This window comes from the organism of the source record quoted next, unplaced genomic scaffold, assembly GCF_019419815.1.
Source record: "Pyrus x bretschneideri cultivar Hongxiangsu unplaced genomic scaffold, Pyrus_bretschneideri_v1 Contig61, whole genome shotgun sequence".
Taxonomy (NCBI): Eukaryota; Viridiplantae; Streptophyta; class Magnoliopsida; order Rosales; family Rosaceae; genus Pyrus; species Pyrus x bretschneideri.
In genome coordinates this window covers 1500908-1516157 of record NW_025999800.1, presented here as the reverse complement: position 1 = coordinate 1516157, position 15250 = coordinate 1500908, and the positions used below count along the sequence as shown (strand labels likewise).

The 15250-nt window shown below is 34.9% G+C and overlaps 1 long non-coding RNA gene and 1 pseudogene across 3 annotated transcripts; one reads left to right on the top strand and one right to left on the bottom strand.

Moving 5' to 3' along the window:
• Positions 1 to 1939: 1939 nt before the first annotated feature.
• On the bottom strand, positions 1940 to 11960 carry LOC103938460 (annotated as a pseudogene).
• LOC103938458 lies at positions 7660 to 11057 on the top strand. Of its 3 annotated transcripts, none has more exons than XR_007253809.1 (6): positions 7660 to 8071; positions 8188 to 8320; positions 8687 to 8740; positions 8850 to 8980; positions 9675 to 9738; positions 10735 to 11057. It is a non-coding gene; the product is annotated as an uncharacterized LOC103938458 (long non-coding RNA). The 3 variants fall into 3 exon arrangements; XR_007253807.1 differs by having other exon boundaries at positions 7662 to 8071; positions 8667 to 8740; XR_007253808.1 differs by having other exon boundaries at positions 7662 to 8071; positions 8667 to 8757.
• Positions 11961 to 15250: the final 3290 nt, after the last annotated feature.

Genomic DNA, 15250 nt, shown 5'->3' with positions numbered 1-15250 from the left:
TACTAAGCCAGTTCTCAATCTAATAAGGACTTGGACCTTTTTCCCTTCTTGTTAGTCCGAGTCGTAATATAATAAGGACTTGGTTGGATGGATTTGATTGGCCTCATCCCAAGTTGGCCAAGCACATTCCAAGTTGTTGTAGGATTTCATCTTTTCAGGTAACAACTATTTCATTAATCAAATAAAATGAGAAACATTATATATTAAGAATCATTTCATGGTTTTTTCATAAACTTATTATTATTAAAAAAAAGGAGAGGGTTCAAAATTATTACAATAATTTAGGGAAGGGGGAAGTTTCGAACCCAAGGCGCATGGATGAAAACCCAACACCCTATCTACTAGGCTATTTGACCTTATAAACACAACAAAAAGATAATACAAAACCTACCCCCACATAACCACATCTAACTAAAAGAATGATAACACTAAAGAAGACAAAACCTTATATCACTTTCTAATGAACTTGCAAAATACGACGCTTATTCGGCAATATGAGAGATCACGAAGATGTCATCATAGTCCTTTGCCAAAAAAAAAAAAGGACAACAAAATCACAACTAAAACAATACAAAAAAAAAATAAGCTCACAAGACATAAACACTATGAGCCGGACCTAACACCATCAAGAAACACAAGGTAAACATTTACCATCATCTGAAGACTTTGCAACGACAAGAAAACATGATTGTGAATTTCTCGAACAACTACAATGGCCCCACGAAAGAAAGACTTCACCACCCTTTAATGTTGCAATCGACAAAAACCCTGCTTTGAGTGACTTCCAACAAACATCGAGTTTTCTCCTTAATTATAATCCTTGCCAAGAGCACAAACCACTAAATTACCACCGTAGACTTAAAAAACAATTCACTTTAAGATCCGGAATTAAGCATTAGATCATAACCTTTGCAAAGCTCTCCTCCTCAAAAGACCACAACTACAACCACAAAGGCTTCCTCGAAAAGTGAGAAAGTGACCACTATTAAAACATGAAAAGAAAGACAAGGAAGGGATGAAAAAGGATTGTTGGTTGGGGTCAGCGGTAGGTTTTTCTTTTTTTGGGTTTTTTGTCTCTTGCACCTAGGGGTTTTTAGGGGCTGGTTGAATTTTGATGGTGTTGGTGAAGGATTTCATTTCAAAAAAGTGAAAGGTAGAAACCCAAAATCATAATAGGATTTAAATTTGGGTGTAGAGGGCGGAGTATACAACTCTAAATAATTTGATTATGTCACGCATTTTATGTTCAAAAGACATTCTTTATTTATTCAAGCCAACTTTATTTGCATTTCCGGAAAGTTACCGAGGGATGAGAACTTTTATGTTTCTTTGATTATTTGCCTTATGTTTGAGGGACTTTCGAAGTTTCGGAGCATTTTATTCTAATAGTAAAAAATACCCTTCTCAGAAGACCACAACTACAACCACAAAGGCTTCCTCGAAAAGTGAGAGAGTGACCACTATTAAAACATGAAAAGAAAGAGAAGGAAGGGATGAAAAAGGATTGCCGCTGATACCAAGGCCAAGGGTTGGGGTCAGCGGTAAGTTTTTCTTTCTTTTGGTTTTTTTTCTCTTGCACCTAGGGATTTTTAGGGGCTGGTTGAATTTTGATGTTGTTGGTGAAGGATTTCATTTCAAAAAAGTGAAAGGTAGAAACTCAAAATCATAATTGGATTTAAATTTGCGTGTAGAGGGCGGAGTATACAACTCTAAATAATTTGATTATGTCTCACATATTATGTTCAAAAGACATTCTTTATTTATCTAAGTCTTCAAGCCAACTTTATTTGCATTTCCGGAAAGTTACCGAGGGATGAGAACTTTTATGTTTCTTTGATTATTTGCCATATGTTTGAGGGACTTTCGAAGTTTCGGAACATTTTATTCTAATAGTAAAAAATACACTATGAGAACATTATCAATAAATTACTCAATCAATGCAAAAAAACTAGAAATGCAATATAAAGACACTAAACAAAGACCTTCAAAATGACACTTTGGGGTCATTTGAAAGTTCTCTCAAATTTATTGCATATAATCATTTTCAAGTTCTTCCATCTTATTTATGTACGTGTTACAATCTTAACAAATTTATTGCCTAAATTCCTGGGAAACCGATCTTATTTATGCTGCATGCAAGAGCACAGAATGCCTAATTAGGCTTTGGAAGGCAATGGAACCCGCTTGCGGTATTCTGCAAGAGCCCACAGTGGGTGGATGTTTCTATAAGCTGCATAATGTAGCCTGCAGTTCTTCATGATCACTCCAGTGATTCCCTGCCATATATAATTAGTGATTAAAAGTTATAAAACGTTGCAAGTAAAAATTTGAGCATACGTATACGCAACACAATATGTTATTTTGTGTTTCATCTTTTTTGCTCGTCAAGCTTGCAATGCAAGTAATGTAAGGGAAATATTTTTGGTTGGAATGGATGTTACACTAAGCAAGATACCTGCTTAGGAAAATCACCATTTTCCATCTGTGAATTGATTATCAACTTTGCTGCACGATGAAGAGGTGTGGGGTCTCTTTCCGCCTGTCCTGCATGAATTAAACCCATCATAGCCCAAGCTGTGTGTACTAAATTTGATCGGTTTCCTTCAAGAGGAACATACTCCTGTATCACCCACCACAGAGTGAAATATTTTAGTCTAAGACAATGAGATTAACTAAGAAACTTGGAGCTAGCTTCAAACATAATCCACCTCCCATATTTTACCTTTTTTGGACATGAAAGGTAGCTCTCTCCCCAACCACCGTTCTCTTTCTGGATTGTGAGTAAAAAACTTATAGCTTTGCGTATAACTGCACAATTGTTGAAAGTCTTGCCAGCAGCTGTTAACCCTCCAAGAGCAAACCAGGTACCATATGTGAAGCAAACTCCCCAATTCCCGTACCTGTGCAAATGTTCTTAACTAAGTTCTTTTTTTGCTCCAGTTGTTAATCAAAGAAAATGTATATAATCAAATTTTGATTTAAAAATATGATATACCATGAACCATCTGCCATTTGTGTATTTTCGAGGTACTGTGCTGCATTGGTAATAAATTGATCAATCTCTTTCTTCCTGTGGCCAGGGTACAACTTCTTAAACAAAACTAACGCCTGAATTGCAGATGAAGTACATTCAACACATTCATGCTCAACCACAATGTCGGCGAAGAATTCTGCAGGATTCAACAACTGGGGAGAAAAAAGAAGAGAGAATATCCAGTAGGTATACTAATTAATAACGCCTTAAAAAACTTTAGTTTCATACGCATCAGACTAAGTTCAACAACATGACTCCAATTCTTTAAAATTCTTACTTCTAACCATTCTGCTGCTCCTGCTGGTTCCCAGGCCGCTAAACCACCATTCTTACTCTACAATGAGCCATAAAAATGATTTTTAATGAGTAGAGAGACCTAATAGACCATGCAATGAAGAACGAATGTCTTGAAATGCTAAAAGGTTTTTAAAGTAAGGCCGCCATGCATAGATCCAAATTTGATTACGGCAGGGAAACAAAATGCAACTCAAACTCATATATATGACTGACAGACATAATAGTTGTCACCTGTAGGGAAATTATGACGTTGACAGCATCATATAACCTCTCAGGTTCCATTTTTTCACCAACCATCTCTGGTGGCATCATCGATAAAAGCAGGCAACACTGTAGAGGGTGTTATAGTGAGAAATATAGAAATAACATTTAAGGTGGATAACTAAGTTGAACTATTTGTTACCTTTAAACCATCTGCAGTGGAATCAGAAACTTGCCATCCATGGTCTTGATCAGAGAAAGTCCACGATCCTTTGGAAATGTGGCGGTGCATGCTTTTGAAGTCACCTGATGGATTGTCCTTTACCTTTAATTGCCATCCATGCTTTTGAAGTCACTTGTTGGACCAAATTAATTGATGCACACACACATTTTACAAAAAATGAAAATTGAGTTGACTATATAAAAAGAACCTGAGATTTTTTGATGAAATCATGTCCTCTAGCGAGCGTGGGTGCAACTTCATCGGTTAGATTGCAAGCAAGCAAAGCTTGAACGGCAAAACCAGTATCCCATAGTTGACTGCCAAAACTCTGCAAGTATCAAGAAAATGTATCAACTTATAATGTTTTCCAATGATTTAGAAGAGTGAACTTTTGAAACAGAAAAAAATGGTAAAGAACAATGTATCAACTTATACTGCATTAACAAAATGTGTACTAACTTGCATCTTCATCCCATCCTCAGCAACCCATAAATAGTCTGGTATCCTGGCAAGATGCTTTTTAAAATAATCACCATTTGGATCTTCAGCCCAACAAGCCAGCATGCATAACACCTTTTCGACACATCCAATGGTAATGTATCTGCTGTTTTCATCTTCATAATGAATATGCTTCATTGTTACTTCGAGAGCCCTTTCCCTGATCAGCTTGTTAAATGGCCAGCGAGTAAGAAGTGGCTCTGTACATATGTACAGACAATCCCATAGAAAGTCCTGTATCCAAGGATGAGGGAAGTAGATGTCCTCCTGCATTCAATTTACTGCAATCAGTTTATGTACCTAGCTAAACAACTAATTAGATATCTTTATCAAGTTAAACTCACTTTAGCACAGTAATGATTAATTTTGTCATAAGGTTGAGCATAGAGTTCTTCCCTTAATTGTAGTATGAGAGGTGTGATTGGACCAACAAATCTTTTCCCATATAAATATGACATAGGCATGTAAACCATCCTACAGTAGCACCACATTTTTGCTGCATTTGCATGATATAAAACAGATTTAAAAAGAAGACTATAGGTAGAGAGAGACTAATTAAATGAATCAACATGTGAAAGACTGAATTATTTGTACTTGTCGGGTCCGGAATTGTTCTAACCTGGATGCATAGGAAGAAATGAAGCAGAATCCAAAACTCTGGGGGCATTGGGTTGCTTCCGGATCACTCAAACACACCAAGTATCTTCAAGAATCAATTGAGCAGGATTAATTAAAAGGGGAAATCGTCTTAAATAATAGTAGTGCAGTGTTCTCAATGCCAAATATGACTCGATCACTCTTCAATATACTGAAATAGTTAAGGTTATAAATGATTTGGTGTACTATATATGCAAAGTCATATTTGATTAATCTAGAGTAGAAAAGGTGGAACTCTACCTTAAGAAGATATAAGAGTAATATTTAATTCTAAATTTGACTGAATCTTTCTCTAATGAAAACAAAAAGCTAAATGTTTCAAACAATTATTTGATTATGTATGCATTGGATATATACGGTATAACTTACATCGCTACATATGAAGTTAAATATGACACATCACATCTATCTTTTCCTTTTAGACGGTCCAATCCAGGTAAATCTTACTGATAATAGTAGGGTCCCGCCACTGTTATAGAATGTATCAATAATAATGTTATCTACTAATATCATTGAGAGTAATACATTCTTATACGTTGTTGATATTATCCTGTCATCAATAACAAATAATCTCAAATAAGTTTGTTATATGTAGCATAGATAAAGTATCAATATGTTGACGATCGATTTGCTATAGTTATAGTGAAATTTAAGAACAGTTTACTAAAGCCTAATAAAAGAAGTTGGTCTTATTGCTGCAGATAGACATACCGAAAGCCAAGTTTTACCCCAAGAGGGGATGTGGGTAACACTGCCATGATCAAGAATCCACTTTCTAGTTCTTGTACAAGCATTGTCTTGGCCACCATCAGGTCCTTCCCCAAGAATACGCATACAAATGTAGTTGAGAGCTGTGCAGAACATGATGCTGTGTCCTTCAATGTGTAATCCCCAGCCACCATCTTGGTTCTGGAATACCCAAAACATTAATTAGCATTTTTATTGTGTCTTTTCTTTTATACAAGAGGGACTTGTAATGCAGAAGTGAAACTCTTGGCCAACTTAACTGCAACCCTTGTTAGTAGTTTAACACAAACAAGCACATTTTGAAAAATTATAATTTGATCCAATTTGTGTGGAAAAATACCAAAATGTATATAATGTACCTGATGATAGTATATGTAACGTAAAATTTCTTTTCGATGTTCTGCATGGAATATAGTATTAAGATGCCCTGTAATGTAAGTGCACATGACCTGCAAATTTTGAGTAAAAAATTGGAAAGAGTAATTATCAAAATTTGCAAAAATTTGAATTCAGGTAAAAACTCAGAAACTATGTTGTTTATTTTTAAGCCGAATAAAGTATTTTCATAGTTTGTTTAAAAATGGAAAATGCTATGGCTTCAAAATAGATAGTACAAAGGTTTTGGATTTGTTTGATAAAAAGAGTTGGTATTTGGGGCTAACAACCAGCAAGACAAATGCTGATATAATAGGCTTACGATCATTGCTCATTTTTGAAAGTTGACATTAAGTTTAAACTCTGTAGTCATAAAGACAAACTTAAATTATTTCTTTCAAATTTTGAAAGTTGACAACATTTTTTTTCTTCCAAATACATTGGGTAATGCTATTTAAACTATATCCTATAAGTCATATAATGTGGTCGTAGATGATTGTATTACTACTTAAATGTTGATTAACATGCTTATTTTCTATTAGTGACACATCACATAATTTTTAGTCTAAATAATTAATTTACCTAACATTACTCATATACACAAAATGTGACCTTATAAACTTTTAAGAAGTTGGAGTAAATTTATCCCTTTATATAAATGGGAGATTGCATGATTAATTAACATGATATACTAAATGGTGACAATGTACGGGAAAATAGAAATTAAATACTCACCAAAGGAGGAAGAAAAAATAACGGGCCGGCATTTTCAGCAGGCCAATGGCCATCGGTAGCCTGCAAAGCTGAAAGGAAGTGGACAGACCTTCTCAACGAAGCTGTGACCTTTTCATGTGAGATTTCCTCTCTATCCTCAACTTTAACTGGGGGAATTGTTTGTTTGAAGTTCTTCTCCCTTAGGAACTGCCGGTAATTGAATAGAGAATTAAGAGCGATACTAATGAAAGGATTGAAGTGATGATTAAAAAAAATTATGATGATGATGTTGTTACTAACTTAATTTTAATAAAACCTAAAGATTTATTGGTGTTGCCCATCAGATAGGAAAATGGAAACTTGTGAGTATTAGAAACGAGACAAACAAAAAGTTCTATTTTTATTTAAAAATGATATTTTTACCATCTATTTGTACCATATCTCAAATAGAGATAGGACTCACATGTGGTGGGAAACCTTACATCTATTAGAGAAATAATATAAATGATGGTACAAGTTGATAGTAAGGGTAGCACTACTTTCTTTTATTTTTTATTTTTTATTATGTTAAATATTATTATATTCTTATTACTATTACAACTTGATGTGCACCCACCGGACCAACCAAGAATGGGAATATTATCTATTCTAAAATTGAGGAGCAATTGACTGTTCATTCCGCTACAGTCAATTGTTTGCCTCTTGATTTCATCTTATTTACAATAAAACCATGAGATTTGGGCTGGGTTTGAAGGGTATTTATTTGAACTCAGAAGGGTAATTTTGTCCGGAGGGTTTAGGACGAATTACCCCTTCATTTCACCTTATTTGCAAGAAACCCATTATACGTGGACTAGGTTGGAAGGGCAATTTTGTCCTCTCGATTTTGAGTGAATTCAGGGTTGGCGTGTAGAGTTTCATTTGCTGTCCTTCAATGAGGGTTTCGGGGGATGGAAACTCTGACAGAGAGCGGAAGAAATAGAGAGAGAGAGAGAGAGAGAGAGAGATGCCGATGGGAAGAAAGCGCAGGGGAGAGGTATGGGTGATGGATTTCAAAAGTGGGAAAATGGGTTTTGTCTTCTCGGTTTTCACTGAATTCGGGGGTTGGCGTGTACAGTTTCATTTGCTGTCCTTCAATGAGGGTTTCAGGGGGAAGAAAGAACAATTGTGGGTTAAAGTCTTCATATTTGAAAGTTGAATCTCAGCCTTTGAAAGGCTTTGTGAACGTGTCTTCGCGTGTGCAGCAGCACTCTGCAGCGAGAACTTTTTTTGATTTTTCATTCGAATCGATTCTATTTTTTACCCAGAAAAGTTAGCGGTTACTGGTGAGTTTTTCCGCCTTTCTTAGCGTGGGTGTTTTAATTTTTTTTTTTTTTTTGGTGGTTTAGGATTTGCAGATGGGTTTTGTGTTTAAGTTTGCTTTTTGTGATTTTGTTTGTAGGCTCGAATCCTCCTCTTCTTCTTCATCCAAACCTGTAGCCCCACCTTTGATTATTACCGACGGAAACACGACGGATTAAGGCGCAGCACCAATACTGTAACACTTAGGAGAAAAGAGGCCCAAACCCGCAAAGGTATTCTTTGTGTTTTTTATTTTTTTATTTTTTTTTTATTGGTTCTGGGCTTTGAACTGTTTAGATGTTGAGAATAAGTTTTTCATTTTTTTTTTCGTTACTTTGTTTCTGGGTTCGCTCCAATTAAGACAATTAGGGAATGGGTGAATTTAAATTCTGGGATATCCCTTCAGGAAAATATAAGAATTTTTTATTTTTGTGAATATATTTGTATTGAATCTCACTGACCTCTTTTTTATTTAGTAGGGAAAAAGGGAATGATGTGATTGAATAAGGCAATTTGGATGAATTTCTTTAGTTCTTGCTATGATAATCTATTATTTTACTCTTTCACTTTATTTTACAGATTCGTTCGAACACTTGCAGGAAGAAATAACGAGGCTGTTGAAGTGTAGTACGAAGGTTTACTTTGAAGCCAAGGTTAAGAAAAAAGAGCGGTTTGTACAGTAGCTAATTAGATATAAATGTATATCTCTGTGTATGTATTTGTATCATTTGTTTTTATTGTGATTCTTGGTTTTGCGATTAGGATTTTTGGAAGGAGGCTTCGATTCAATTATTGGAATAGATAATATTTATTGAAACTTCAATGGGTCAATAGAAGCTGGCTGCTTGCAAAGGCAAGAACATCAGTATATATGCATTGGAATTTGTTGCGCTGTAAGTAGCTTTATAGGCATTCTATGCCATTGCCAATACATCAGTTTATATAGCAGCAAAATGATTATGAACATTGGAAAATCTAAAGTAACTTTAACTATTGTGCTTGGTTCAAAACTTTTCTAATCTTTGTCTATAAAAGTTGACAATTAGGCAGTGATCGATTGGGCATAAGTTATTTGCACCCCTTTTCCATCCTTACATAATTGAAGTGCTTTTGACTCTCTGTGGTTATGAGTTACAAGATCAAATTGTTGAATTTTTTCTTCCATCTGTGTTTCCTTTTTCAAAAACTGAAATTGTTCAACTATTTTATTTGTTGTAGGCGTGTGAAATTAGATAGATAAAGAATGGGAACTTACTACTCGAGAAATTACCAAGTGTTACATCCCTATAAAAATATAGCATTTGAACGTGTTGACTTTTTGAATCCCACTTTGAGCTTTTGGTTTGTGCAGTCAAATATGTATAAGAACTCAACTCAATGATGCATTGGCCAATCTCTTGCTGGGTTATAAAGGATTAATATATGAGTTTTCTCATAAAATCCTATAGTCCACTTTGTATCTTTGCTTGATGAAATTGTTTCTTATTAACTACTTTTTTTGTCCTTTTTTTTCGCCAAGGCTTTGTATCATGTGGGCTTCAATTGGTGAGTATCACTTCGATGTTGATATAGTTTATTTTGTTGCAGAGGATATGAAGAAGTGGAAATGTACCTGATGGAATGAGAGTTTTGCTGCTTAAGACAAAGAATGGTAACTTAGTTATTTCATTTGCTTTTTAGCTATTTCATTGCTCTGTACAATGCGTTTTAGTTTTTTTCAACTCATAGATAGTTTAACCCATGATATGTCTTCACATCGTTCTTGGATATCATTAACTACTCCTTGCAAAAGGTGAAACTGAATATATACAACAATTTTCTATTTGTGCATCAATAGATTAATTTGACTAATTTAAAGAAATTGTTGCAATTTGGTATCAATTGTGTTCAGTTGTTTGGAAGCATGACTATTTCTGGATTTATCAAACACTTTGTAGATATTCCATGCATTTTTGCAGCTGGAATCTTTTGGTAAATACTTAACCTTTTAACCAAAGCCTATATATGCCAATTGGTTTTGTAAGTAGCATCAAATAATTAATTGCTTTTTTCTTGGTAAGTGCCTAAATGTTTACACTTTCAGTTTAACAGAAAATGATAAATTGAGACAAAGTTGGAACCTAATAAATCAATATTAGCAAACGCATAAACTTATTTTGTGATTATCACGATATTGTTTCAATATTCTACTTTTGCTTGCAATTCTGTTCTCTCTAGGACATTAAGGTGCATTTTTGGTTTTTAAGTTTCATCGCCAGATAACAACTATTTGATTGTGATCTCTCTGTGGGATTGGATATATGATTTAAAAATTCTGTTAATGTTAATTGTGATTCAATTGTTTTTTCAATCATGTAAGGAGATGCAATCTAAGTGACTGTAAAAGATGTCGACTATGCTTTGGTTGATCAAAAAATAGAAACTGCACTTCTGTATTATGAAAGAAAATAGAGAGCAATCTGTCTCAGTTTTGGAATGTACTGGAATAAAAAAAGCTAACTCAAGGTGCTAACTTTGAATTTCTCCGAAATATCTTTTTTTTTTATTAATTATTTAGACGTAGAAATTCTCCATGTTATTTTTATTAATTATTTATTTGGGAGTGAAGTGAAAATTTGTAAATGTGGATTTGTGTTTGTTTGCCCAGCTGCTATTTCAAAGCTGGAGGAGCCATTGTTGATTAATCCTAGGAAATATGAGGCTCTGTGGTGCTGGGAAATGCTTAAACTGCTTGCACATTATGCACTCCGGACCAGAATGAGGCAAATGTTCCAAAAGGTGTTGTATTGCTTCCAGAAGGCTTTCAATGAGGTTCTTCCACTTACAAATTTGTTATTCTTGGAATTTGTAATCCCGCAGCAACGCGCGGGCATTACTAGCTAGTTTATACTAAAGAGTGAGAATAACTTGGTATAAAACTCAACTTCGTAAAATTTAAATTTAAATAAAGAGAAATAGTATTAAACTGTAGTATTAAGTGATACAAAAAATAATAATAATAAATAAATAAAATCTATTGAAATGGAGATGTTAGCGGTACTTTAAAAATATCAATTCCACTCCTTTATAAAACCAAGGAAGAAAATACACTTCGGCAAAGTACAAGATAACATTTGGTGGGAGGTTGGAGGGAGAATATGAGTATAGTGTTATTTGATATGTATTTACTAATGGATGATACTTTTGTCCACTTTATGAGTGCATTTGTCTACTTGTAATTAACGAATTTTTGACATACAAACTTCATTATTAGAATTTGCTTATTCATTTTATATTCTGAAAATCAACCAAGTTAGAGAACGTTTAGTCATCACAATGCATCAAATGAATGAAAGATTGATAAACTATTATCAAAACTGTTAATCATATTTGATATATGTGGTTGACTAAATGATATCCAAATTGCTTGATTTTTAGCAAACATGATCTTTAGATAATGTGAAAAAGTGAAATAATGTCTTTATTGATTATGAAATTTGTATGGTGCATTAATGATAAGTGAGTGGACAATAACAACATGGGTGGAACCAAGATAACTAGAACTCACATTTATTAGAAACCTGGTTTACATTTGCAGTAAACTAACTTACAAAAAGAGTTTGGACGAACTAAAGCATACCTGCATTCGCCATAGGAGGTCACCACTGGGCTTAACCTGATAGCGATTATTGTAGAAATGAAGACGAGCTTCTTCCACCTCAGCTCGCTCTTCGGTAGTTCCTGCTTCAGGGTCAAGCTCAAATATCTGCCTTCCCACGAAGTTGTTTGTGCTGTAGATGTATGGATCACTGCCACCATCTGCGACCCTAAGCTTCCACATTCTTCTATATTCTTTGTTTCTTTCTTCTTATCAGGGAGGGAGGGAGGGAGAGAGAGAGAGAGAGAGAGAGAGAGAGAGAGAGAGAGAGAGAGAGATGACTACATATAGAAAATTAACCATGCTTTCAATGGACGAATATATAATTGATCAACTTCCTTTGTATATAGATAGAAAAATTAAACGATATATATATATACAGCGTCCTATTTCTTAACGCAACACGTAATCACTGAGGGCTGCGGAGAGATACCTGCATATAGAAAATTAACCATGCTTTCAATGGACGAATATATAATTCATCAACTTCCTTTGTGTGTGTGTGTGTGTGTTTATATATCGAAAAATTAAACAAAAATTAAACTATATATATCCAGCATACTATTTCTTAACACAACACGGCAACAAGAAATTATTGTGCATATAACCATTGACGGCTGCGGATCTGTTTCTTGCAATTTTGGTCCTTCCTTTCTTTTTGTTTGATCTGTTATTACTGTGTAACCTGGCATTGTAACTTGCGGTAGTATAATGTACATTGCTCATGGCATTCAGGCGTGATGTTTCAAGTGTTGAGTTGAGTTTCCATCATCATTGATGAATTATTGAAATGGACTAATTGAAACCCTACATCATTGATGTCCCACATCAATACTTTGTATAAGTTTGAATAAAATTTCTAACAAAGTCAACTGTTGTATATCTTTCATAGCTATGTTGCCATAAAATATCTGACTAAATTCTTGGTTGTCCAACTATTTGAGAAAATTCATATCTTCCATAAATCCGTCTAAGACCATTGTTTTTTTTTTTTTTTTTGAGAAACTTCGACGGTATGAGAGATTTTATTGATGATAGAAAAATAAGTTACACCTAGTTAGGAGGGACATACACCTTACCCTCAAAAAATAAAGAAAACAAAAAGGAATACGCAAAAGAAGGGGAGACACAAACCTTCTCTTTTTAGAAACAAAAACATGAATGATACAAAGAAGAAGAGGGGGGGGGGGCGGAAGGTGAGGACATGAAACCTAACCCTTCTAAAACCAAACCTAAAGGTCTAAACCTGCAAATCAAGTCAAACAACACCATAAAGTTAGGGAAAAAAAAAAACAAGAAAGTGAGACAAACCTAGATGCCGACATCCACATTAATTTCAAAAACGATAGCCAGACAAGCTAACATAGTCTGAAAATAAAGCAGCACGAGCCGCCAACGATGGAGAATCATGCCATGTTAAAGATGAAGAAGACAAGCCCATTTTAGCAAATTTGTCCACAATAAGATTTTCTTCGCAATATATGTGAGATGCATAGAAAGTCATTTTCCAAATACGATCCAAAGAAATAGACCATTGCGTACGAAGAGGCCAAGGAGGATCAAAATCAGACGATTGAAGAATAGAAATAACACTAGAACTGTCACTTTCCAGCCAAAGACAATGCCAATCCCGCTGATATACAAACTTTATACTAATAATAATTGTTGATAATTCTACACAAAAAAAAAAAAAAAAAAAATTGTAATGACCAATTCATTGACAGAAACCTCCAAGAAAATGACCATTGCAATTCCTGAAAACTCCTTCACAAGCAATAAAACCGGGATTTCCTTTAGACAAACCATCTGTATTAAGCTGAATCCAAAGAAACCAAAAAGGAGACCAAAAGACAGGAAGAAATAGTAAGCGCCTTGCAAGGGATAGGTCAGATCCCCAAAGAAGAAATGATTCGAGTGTCAAAATCCTGAGAGTAACCAGGAATAAACTTCTCACCTTGCAGAATTGATAGACACGCAAAGACGATGAAAATAGATTGGATAACCCTAAAAAATAAACTTATTTCAAGCCTTCCAAATAGCCTTTCAAATAGCTGAAATAGTAGAAAGACCGGCAAAATTCATAGATTGTGCAACTATTTGGAAAAGGGCTTATGAACATAGAAATCCCAAAAAATAGCTAAAGAATCTGAAAGAGGCAAAGAGGTACCAAATTGACATGCTAACCACCTCAAAAGTTGCCTAGATATTCGATAGCCAAAAAAAAGATGAGTAGTAGGAATAGTGAAATTCGTTACACATATTCGGTTGTGAAACTCGTTAAGCACTTTCATAGCCTCACCTATTTCTCCATATTTGGAGTATAATTCAATCAACGCATATCCCAGAAAAATATTCAATGCAACCTTGTCATGTTTCTTCACAAACCCGTGTATTATTTTCTCATATGTGAAGACCTTAACCTTGGACATGCCTTCAAAGCAATAGGAATATTGAAATTATCGAGTTTCTCATCATTCCCACTTGGCTCAGATATCATGTTATGGAAGAGATACAAGGTATCATCCCATTGATTCTCTCTGCAGTAGCTCCTGACTTAGCATTCAAAGGAGAGACAGTTAAGTGGGGTGTTTCATCAAACACCTTGTGGGTATGACTAATGACTCATATAATTTATAAGCATTCCTATTGGGCTATATTCCCCCACTCAACATTGCATTAAAGTACCTCTTGACCATCATATATCAATTGTGGAGCATAATGGCCTTAAATAGAGCCTTATAGAATTGGAAACTTCTCTGCACACTCACAACATGGTTTCCCTCCTTAACGACTCTATTTTATGTTTTTTTATCGCAGGACCAAAACGATGTCGTTTTGACTTGCATATTTAAAAAACTAAAAGTGTGAAAGAAGTAGCGAAGCATAAAACACAGAAACAGCATAGTTGCACAAGAAATTAATTTCGGTGGCAGTTTAGAGGACCAGAGGGGCGAAATCTTCACTCTCAATGGTGATTTTCCCCTCTTTGTCCTCATGTAACTCCACCCATGGATACACCTCATGAGCGTTTTTCAATGATGTAGCTATAGTTGAAGCAGCTGCAATTCGTATAGCTTTGGTGATATTTAGGGGCATGCATTATGAGATGCTAGAGATAGAGTCTGATGCTCTATCTCTTATCAACATGATAAATGAGGAACGCTCAATTGATGCAAACTTGGAATGCTTCATTTTTGATAGAATATGGTAGAATATGGGGTATTTATAGGGATAGGGCCGGCCATAGTGTTTAATGGAGAGATATTCTTTAAATATTCCAAAGATATTTAATAGGAAATAATATCTTGAGATAATCGAGCAATTATCCCTAATTGATTTAAATTAGGATTACTTACTTAATTGGAGTCAATCTTCAAATGGGAATGTATTAAAGATAGGATTTGGGTAATTAATCCTTATCTTTAATCCCTTGCCAAGGGCAGGTGAGTTGTGAGCATCGTATTCAGCTCTTAGAACCTCCAGGGATGTGAGCTACGCGTGGGAGCATTTGAGAAGCCTGCCAATT